This window comes from Bos indicus, chromosome 16 (assembly GCF_029378745.1).
Source record: "Bos indicus isolate NIAB-ARS_2022 breed Sahiwal x Tharparkar chromosome 16, NIAB-ARS_B.indTharparkar_mat_pri_1.0, whole genome shotgun sequence".
In the NCBI taxonomy this organism is placed as follows: Eukaryota; Metazoa; Chordata; class Mammalia; order Artiodactyla; family Bovidae; genus Bos; species Bos indicus.
The window spans coordinates 65,441,606-65,450,577 of NC_091775.1; the positions used below are offsets into that span (position 1 = coordinate 65,441,606).

The 8,972-nt window shown below is 46.2% G+C and overlaps 1 protein-coding gene across 1 annotated transcript in view; it reads right to left on the reverse strand.

The window, feature by feature from the left end:
* The window catches only part of NCF2 (neutrophil cytosolic factor 2), a 46,239-nt gene extending 37,267 nt beyond the window's left edge, over nucleotides 1-8,972 (reverse strand). The window contains exon 1 of the mRNA XM_070768547.1: nucleotides 8,585-8,972. The gene's annotated coding sequence lies outside the window, so the exon portion shown is untranslated. The remainder of the gene's footprint in view (nucleotides 1-8,584) is intronic.

The following is an 8,972-nucleotide window of genomic DNA, read 5'->3' on the forward strand; positions in this document are numbered from 1 at the left end:
ATTTCTGCATAAAAATTCATCACAAACTTAGTGACTTACAATAATACGCATTCACTCTCACGGTTTTCATGGGGCAGGCGTCTGGGCATGGCCTGGCTGGTCCTCTGTTCGGGTTCCACCAGGCTGAGATCAAAAGTGTGGGCCAGGCTGCACTCACCTGGAAGCTTGACTGAGGAAGAGTCTGCTCCTAAGCTCCCTCATATTGTTGGCAGAATTCATTTCCTTGCAGCCGTAGCATTTAGGATCCCAGGGACAGGGGAGCCTGGTGGGCTGCCGTCTACGGGGTCACACAGAATCGGACACTACTGAAGTGACTTAGCAGCAGCAGCAGCAGCAACCCTTATGGTAGAAAGTGAAGAAGAACTAAAGAGCCTCTTGATGAAAGTGAAAGAGGACAGTGAAAAAAGTTGGCTTAAAGCTCAACATTCAGAAAACTAAGATCATGGCATCCAGTCCCATCACTTCATGGCAAATAGATGGGGAGACAGTGGAAACAGTGGCTGACTTTATTTTTCTGGGCTCCAAAATCACTGCAGATGGTGACGGCAGCCATGAAATTAAAAGAGGCTTACTCCTTGGAAGGAAAGTGATGACAAACCTAGACATCGTATTAAAAACCAGAGACATTACTTTGCCAACAAAGGTCCATCTAGTCAAGGCTATGGTTTTTCCCGTCGTCATGTATAGATGTGAGAGTTGGACTGTGAAGAAAGCTGAGTGCTGAAGAATTGACGCCTTTGAACTGTGGTGTTGGAGAAGACTCTTGAGAGTCCCTTGGACTGCAAGGATATCCAACCAGTCCATTGTGAAGGAGATCAGCCCAGGGATTTCTTTGGAGGGAATGATGCTGAAGCTGAAACTCTAGTACTTTGGCCACCTGATGCGAAGAGTTGACTCATTTGAAAAGACCCTGATGCTGGGAAAGACTGAGAGCAGGAGGAGAAGGGAATGACAGAGGATGAGATGGTTAGATGGCATCACTGACTCAATGGACATGGGTTTGGGTAGACTCTGGCAGTTGGTGATGGACAGGGAGTCCTGGTGTGCTGCGGTTCATGGGGTCGCAAAGAGTCGGACACGATTGGAAAACTGAACTAAACTGAACTTCTTCAAGACCAGCAATGGAGAGAGCATCTCTATGTCACCGAGTCTCTGAGCCTAGACCCCTTTTTAAAGGACCTGCTTGACTAGGTTAGGCCCACCCAGGATAATCTCTCTTTTGATTAAAGTCAGCTATTTAGGGTCCTTGATTACTTCTGCAAAGTCCCTTCACCTTTGCCATAGTCTGTGAGTGAGAAGCAAGTCTCAGTCCCTGCCCACACAGTGGGATGGGATTACACATGGGCATCTTAGGATTGGGGGGTCATCTTAGGATTCTGCCTACGGTCACTATAGAGTTCCAGTCTTCTCCTTCCCTGACTCACCAGCTGGGTCATTATTACTGCCCTGTGCTCTCGGTGACATACAGTGCTCTCCTAGCAGCCTCTCCACTTCCCCAACCATGTGTTCAACCACACATGATAGTAATTACCTGTTTAAGTGGCTGTTTCCCAGCTAGGCTGTAAGCTCCAGGAGTACAGGACCTACATCTGAGTTTTCCAGTGCTATCTTTTGTGCCTATCACATGATAGATTCTCAAAACATCTGCTAAATATCAATGCTGTGGAAGGTGCTTATAAAGTCACTGTAATTATTTAGTTTGGTTGGTTACACATATCCATCTTATCATCCAGATGAAGACATGCATAAGGCTATTCTTTTAAAGTATCCTCATATTAAGCACACTAGACATGAGGATCATTGCCATCTTTGAACTTTTATACACAAGGTACCTGGGCTTCCCTGGTGGCTCAGCGGTAAAAAATCTGCATGTCCATACAGTAGGCAGAGGTTTGATCCCTGAGTTGGGAAGAGCCCCTGGAGAAGGAAATGGCAATCCACTCCATTATTCTTGCCTGGGAAATCCTCTGGACAGGGGAGCCTGGCAGGTTATAGTCCATGTGGTCGCAAAGACTCAGACACAGCTGAGCATGCACAAACAGGCCATAATTTTTTTAAAAAATTGAAAAATGAAAAAGAGCCTTGGCTAATAAAAAAAATGAAAAATAGATGTTTGCCCCTCGCCCAAGACTCTAAAATGACAGATTGCTATAGAGGGATGGGAGATTCTCAGAAATCAACACAGAGATCCCAAAGGTGAAGGAAGTGGAGCCGCATTGGATCCCACAGGGAATTCTTTCCAGCAGTCAGACCCACAAATGATAGATGACGTGGCTCCTGACCAGTGAGAAATCCAAATGCTGGCAGAGATCAAAGAAGGTGTACAGGGAAAGCGGAAGCCCAGAGTGAGTTAAGCTGCAAAAGTACTAAAGGGTGACACAAAGAGCTCCTTAGTGTCAGAGGATGAACATAGAGGGTCACGGCGTGGTGCAGATGACGTCACATCAACAGACGATGGCGAGAAAGCAGAACTACTCAGCTCCGACTTTGTTCCTGAGTCATACAGGGAATGAAGACCCAGACAGAGGATGGTGAGGAAGCTGACAGCTGGTCTAAAGAAACTCCAGTCATCTAATCCAGATTCACTGAATCCCAGGAGCAGAAAGATTTTGTTTGTATGATCCCTAAAACCTTGTCAGTTGAAGCACCATGAAGACTGGGGTCGATGCTAGAAAGCCAGGATGGATGGGAAATGTGATTCTAGGTGTCTAAAAGTCATGAATTCTTAAAATGATATCAGAGACTTACCAGTTGATCCCTGGAAAGAATTCTAAAGTATAGATTATTAAACAAAGGCACTTAGAAACAAAAGGGAATTGGAATTTTAGAAACCAGAATGAGTTTACTAAGAACAAGTTGGGCCAAAGCAAACTCTTTTCCTTTTTTTGAGAAGATGTTCCTGATAGGTGAACCAGAATGGTGCATATGCAAATATAAAAGGGTATCTGGCCAAGATATTCTCTAGACAAAGTAATTTAGATGGTTTAGTTGGCCTAATATTATGTCCCTAGAATCTTCTTGAGGTATCAATGTCAATTTGTACTTTTAACCTTTTTATAAACAACTTGGATCAGATTTACAAGTGACTCAAAGCTTGGAGAGACTATCAACATGTAGAATAACAGAATCAGAATTCAAATATTGCCTGACTCATACTGAATCACAAAACTCCAAGTTGTAATTTAACAGGAGACATGTAAAGATTTACTCCTATGTTTGAAGATTCAATCGCCCCAATATAGGAAGGCAATTGCTCTTTAAGAAGGATGTATTTGAAGACATCTAACAATTTGAGTTGAGTGCACACTCAACATGAGTCAACAGAATCGCATGGTTGCCAAAACAGCTAATGCAATCTAAACTAACAGAAGTGCAACCAACTCTTGTGTCAGTTGGCTCTTGACTCAACCACCCACCCAGAAACCCGCATGATCTCTCTGTTGACCAGTGCAGGAGCTGGCCACCAGCTCCCTAACTCAGAAGATTCTTGTACACAGCCTCTACTATGCACGGTGCCTGTCTTCCATCGGAAGGGCTCCCATTCTGACCCGGCTGATGTTCACGTCTTTCCCCAGAACACTTGGCTCAGATAAGAAGGCACTGTCTAGAATGCCCCCCATTTCATTCAGTCCTTTTCCCCACCTGCTCACATTTCAACAGCCACAGCAGATATAGCTCATATCTCCTTCACAAGGGACACAATCCCTCATCTCCAGGCTTAGCTTCTTTCCAAGGCTTCAGAGCAATCAGCAACAGGGAGTTGATCAGCATCTAATGACTCAAGAGCCTGGCTTAATGATGGGCTTCTTCTGTGTCCTTCTCAGTATTCAGGTTGATACACCTGTCCAGGAGTTCACCTGCTTGACACAGGTCTACCAAGGCCATCACTCCATTCATGTGAATCAAACCCATCAGAGCCATATCCCCTGAGTAAGGACACGTGCATACCATCCATGGCTCATGAGATGATTTTAGGCAGTGTGTAGACAAACAGTTCTATCATCATAGTTACTGTATTATTTTAATTCACTAAAACTTTTGGACAAGTAACATGCTCATGTGGTTCAAAATGAACAAATATGAAAAATTATTCTGATCACTGCCAAACATTTCCCACTCACCAGGAACCACTTGTGTTAACTTATCGGCATTCTCTCAAAAGAGATTTTAAGTATATACAAATGTAAACCCCTGCATGCGTGCATGTGTGCTAAGTTGCTTCATTCTTGTCTGACACTGTGACCCTATGGACCATAGCCCACCAGCCTCCTTTGTCCATGAGATTCTCCAGGCAAGAATACTGGAGTGGACTGCCATGCCCTCGTCCAAGGTATTAACCTCTTGGCCACTCCCCTGTTATGCACAAACCATTTGACACACAGTTCTGCACCTTGCTCTTTTCTCTTAACTAATATTAAGGACTATTTTTCTTTATCAGGACATAGAGCACTTCCTCCCTCTTTTATGACTGTGTAGTTTTCCACCTTAGAAAAAAAGTAAAAGCTAGTATACCAAACCCACAATTTCACAGTTACATTTTATAATGAGGCAGGTTTTTTTTTAAGTGAATTAATGAAATAAAAATGCCATAAATAACAGCATAGGTGAAATGAAAATATGGCTAACAATTATGGAAGTGATATATAAGGAGCTGGAGTCTGATAAACACTGACCTCGAGTGGAACTATCAGCTTTCTTGACCAGAAGCCCCTCAAGTCTCCATTTCTTGCCAGCTTCAAAGGCAGAGGCAACACACAGGAGTGGGGAGAGCTCTGGAATCCAGAGACCCGGGTTTGGAACCTTGACATTCCTCCAGCTGGCTGTGGGTCTTACAGCCTCTCACAGCCTCTCTTTTCTTGGGGGGAAAAGTGTGTTGTGGGGGAGGAAAGATAGCACAGTCAAGGGCTTGGACCACAGTGCCTGTTTGATCAACAGAGGCTGTTATAATTCAGCTATTTTAAGTGAATTGGGGAAAGAAGGAGACGGCAGAATCCTTGTTCTGCATTGCATGTCTCCCTCTGAAAACTCCTCTACACAGATATTGATCAGGGCAGTGAGAAGTGAAGCCATGTACAGTGTATAATAGGATGTATGACCTGTGCAGTCGCTCAGAGCCCCAGGCTTATAGGGTCCCCACGCTTGGTTCAATTCTCCGCTGTCACCATCTTGGAGTGCTTAATGATTGTGAACAAGAGGACACATTTTCACTTTGCAGAAGGCCCTGTGAATTCTGTAACCAGTTCCGTACATACTGTCAGTCACCCATGGCCTGCTCCCTCTTACTGCCACCAGTGACAGATGAGCCTTTGTGGCTCCTGAAAGTTACTGGGGGGAGCCCATCCCATTGGGGCGTCTACAGAGTATAAAACCTGGCAGCTTTGCTGTGGCCTGGGTAACACTTTCTGTCTTAGTCTACCATCTGTAACAGACTTCTCAGCACATTCCTAAGCATTCCTCCAGGGGTGAGTCTTTGGGAGCCGCTCTAAGTTCCCCTAGGTTTCCCAGGGGACCTGAGGTGGTCAGAGCCAGGGTTGAAGATCCCTCAGTGACTTCTGTCCCATCCACGCCCCTAAGTTCTATGGAAGCTGTTAAGCACGGCTGGCCCTCTCTCATCCTGGGTTTTCACCAAGAATGCATTGTGAGGTCAGAAATCCTGGATTCAAATCCCGCTCTGTCTTGTACTACCTAAGCCAACTTTCGTTAAGTCATGCCAGTTCTCAAGAGCTCAGTTTCCACATCTGCAAAATGGTTCTAAGAACAATGCCTTAGAGACTGAAATGAAATTCCATATAAAAGTGGCACACAGCTACTCATAGGCGGTGGATGCTTTCGGATTTCCAGATTCATGACCGAAAAGTAAACAAACAATCTTTGTTTGCCTCGTGAGGTGCTGATCCCCTGTTGTGACATTCCCACCTCCCACTCCAGGCTGCTGTGAGCAAAAGCCTCTCAGCATGCCGGCACCACCTCCTTAGCCAGACCCTTGGACACCCAGTCCCACTCTGTCCCAACTCTAAGCGGTTTTCTCTCAGTTTCTAGTTTGCAGGCTCACAGCTCTGTAGCTGTTTCCTCCTTAGAAATTCCTAGCACACAAAAGCTTTGCAGAATGCTTTACGACGCCAAGGTACAATCAAAGGCATAAAATTTGTGACACTCTGTCCAGAGTCATCAAAGCCTGAGAAAGTCCCCTTTTATACAAAATGGTGGACTTCCTGCTTTAGAATGTATCATAATTTTCCACTGAACAGAGATTTTCATCCTTCGTTCTCTCCCTCTTTCCACTGTCTGCTTACAAACTGTAGGTGAGACATCTATTTCTTGCAGCCATTGTCCTTCCAGACCCTGTCTTGCTTTCTCCTTCCATCTCTGTCTATTGGGACACAAAACCCTGGGAGGAAGATGGGGGAATAAGGAGTTTTGAAGTCTGGAGAAGTGGTTCTTATCTGGGCAACAAAACATCAAGAAGCTATTGTATTTGAAAAAGAATAGATACATGTGTGTGTGTAACTGAATCACTTTGTGCTGTACACCGGAAACTAACACAACATTGTGTATCAACTATATTCCAATGTAAAATAAAAACGAGAAAAAGAGGCTACTGTAATATCTCAGGCAATCAAGAGTAATGCTAAAGCAGCTGCAAGAAGAGGAAAGGAGAGAATAAATGCCAAAGACAATTTGGTTCTGCTCATGGAGACAAAGAGGAGGAGGAATCCAAGATCAAGGAGTCCCCGGGGTTTTCAGCCAGACTGATTGGGAGGCTGTTGTCACGGTGGCTGCCACAGGAAGTGGAGGAGACAGAGAGGTAATTCATCCGCTCCCACAGGTTTATGCAAATAACTCTCAGAGTGAGAGTGTTTCTGGCCACACTGTCTCTGCGAAGCATAAATCTGAGATGGGCTGATACGGCTTAAGAAAATGAGGGTTGAGCTTTAGAGAATTTCTAGGTAAGACAGGTGGAGTCAGTGGAATGTCCAGTGAGCCAGTGTTCAGGGAGACGGGGAAGAGTCTGGGTGACGCAGTCACACACGTCAGGAGGTGAAACCCTTCAAAGGAGGTGGTGAAGGAGGCTGAGGGCCGAGGGCACTGCCAGAGCTGGGGCCTTTCACAGGAGGCAGAAGTCAGGTTGTGAGGGGCTGAGGAGACGAGGGAAAGCAAGGGGCTAAGGCCGTGCCTCATAGCATGTTGGGGGGGTATCCTAGTTCCTCCACCAAGGATCAAACCAGTGCCCCTTGCCGTGGAAGCATGGAGTCCTAACCACTGGATCTCCAGGAAGCCTTAAACACATAGGCTTGATGCTCTGAACATGTGGGAGGAGTGGCATTGCCCTGGGACTTCAGCCCACACCCCCTTGCCCTAAGGTTCGTGAGCCCCACCAGATTCAAGAGTCTTTCTGAAACCCTGCTCAGTCTGTAGTAACAACTCTCCCCTGATGAAATTTTGTTTTGTTTTGTTTTTTCCTTCTTCTCCTTGCTGCATAAGCCCTAGCTGCCTTCCTCCTGAACAGAACTGAGCAGCTAAATTAGCCTAAAGAAACCCCAGCCCATTTCCACAATTGCACCAAACAGGCCAAGAAAACACCCAGGGTTGCAAAGAAGGGCTTAGTGACAAGCAGTCAGGATTCTGACTTCTCCAGAGCTCACCTGCCCTGGGGGGTGGGTGGGGGCGTCATGGTCTGAGACAGACCTTTCCCACATGCACCTCCTCCCCTCTGGACACAGAGTCTGAGGCGCCAGGCTTCTCAAGCAGTGTGGATGTGGAGGAGGGGTAATGACAGCAAGAAAATCAGGAAAGAAAGGACTGAGTCCAGTGACCCACGGAGAGTATACCATTCTCAGATCTTTGTCAGAAATGAACAGGACCCGCCTAGTCCCTTCTACCACCTCTCCTTCCCAGTATGCCTGCCTATTTGCTACTGTGGGTCCCCAAAGAGGAGTCCGAATCCATATTTGCCAGCTTCCCCCTGAGGACAAATAGGCATCTAATTGCTGTAGTTGCAGAGGCTGGAATCCTTCAGGGGTAAGAGGGGTGCTGGCAATTAATGCAAGAGTATTGGAGTGGGGTGCCATTGCCTTCTCCGAATAATCTAACAGTCACTCTCTATTGAGCTCTTACTGTTTGCCAAGCAAGTTCAAGCCCTTGGCTTGCATCATTTCATTCACTCCTCACCAAAACCCAATGTAGTAAAAGAAGCCGAGTCTTAGCTTCAGTAGTTTGTTCAGGGTTACAGAGCTCATCAATGACCAGGATTAAAACCCAGGTCTGTCTGACTTCAAAGGCAATTTATGCTCATTAAAGAAGAGGGGGGCTTCCCTGGTGGTCCAGTGGTTAAGAATCCACCTGCCAATGCAGGGGATCTGGGTTTGATCCCTGGATGGGGAGCTAAGAGTCCACATGTCACAGAGGCAACTCAGTCTGGGCACTACAACTACCAAGCCTGTGCACTCTGGAGTCTCCCTGCCACAAATAGAGAGAAGGCTTAATGCCACGACAAAGATCCCACATGCTGCAGCTAACACCCGACACAGCCAAGGAAAGAAAGAAAAAGGAGGGAAAGAGAAATTACCACCGCAGAGCATCTCACCTATTCTGACATTGTTGTTCAGTCGCTTCAGTCGTGTCCGACTCTTGTGACCTCGTGGACTGTAGCCCTCCAGGCTCCTCTGTCCATGGGATTTCCCAGGCAAGAATACTGGACTGGGTTGCCATTTCCTTCTCCAGGGGATCTTCCCGACCCAGGGGTCAAACCTGGGTCTTCTATATTACAGGTGGATTCTCTACTCTCTGAGTCACAAGGGAAGCTGAGGTCATTCGCCAAAGTCAAATGGAGACAAACTCTTAAACGAGTAGATTTTCTCTGCCTGGAAAAGAGGCAGGTGAATCCTTGCTCCCTTGGGCTTTCATTTTAACTCTGGAAAAATCTGTGTCATCTGCTGAAGCTCCTACTGAGCTGTTTCCATGGCCCAAGCAGG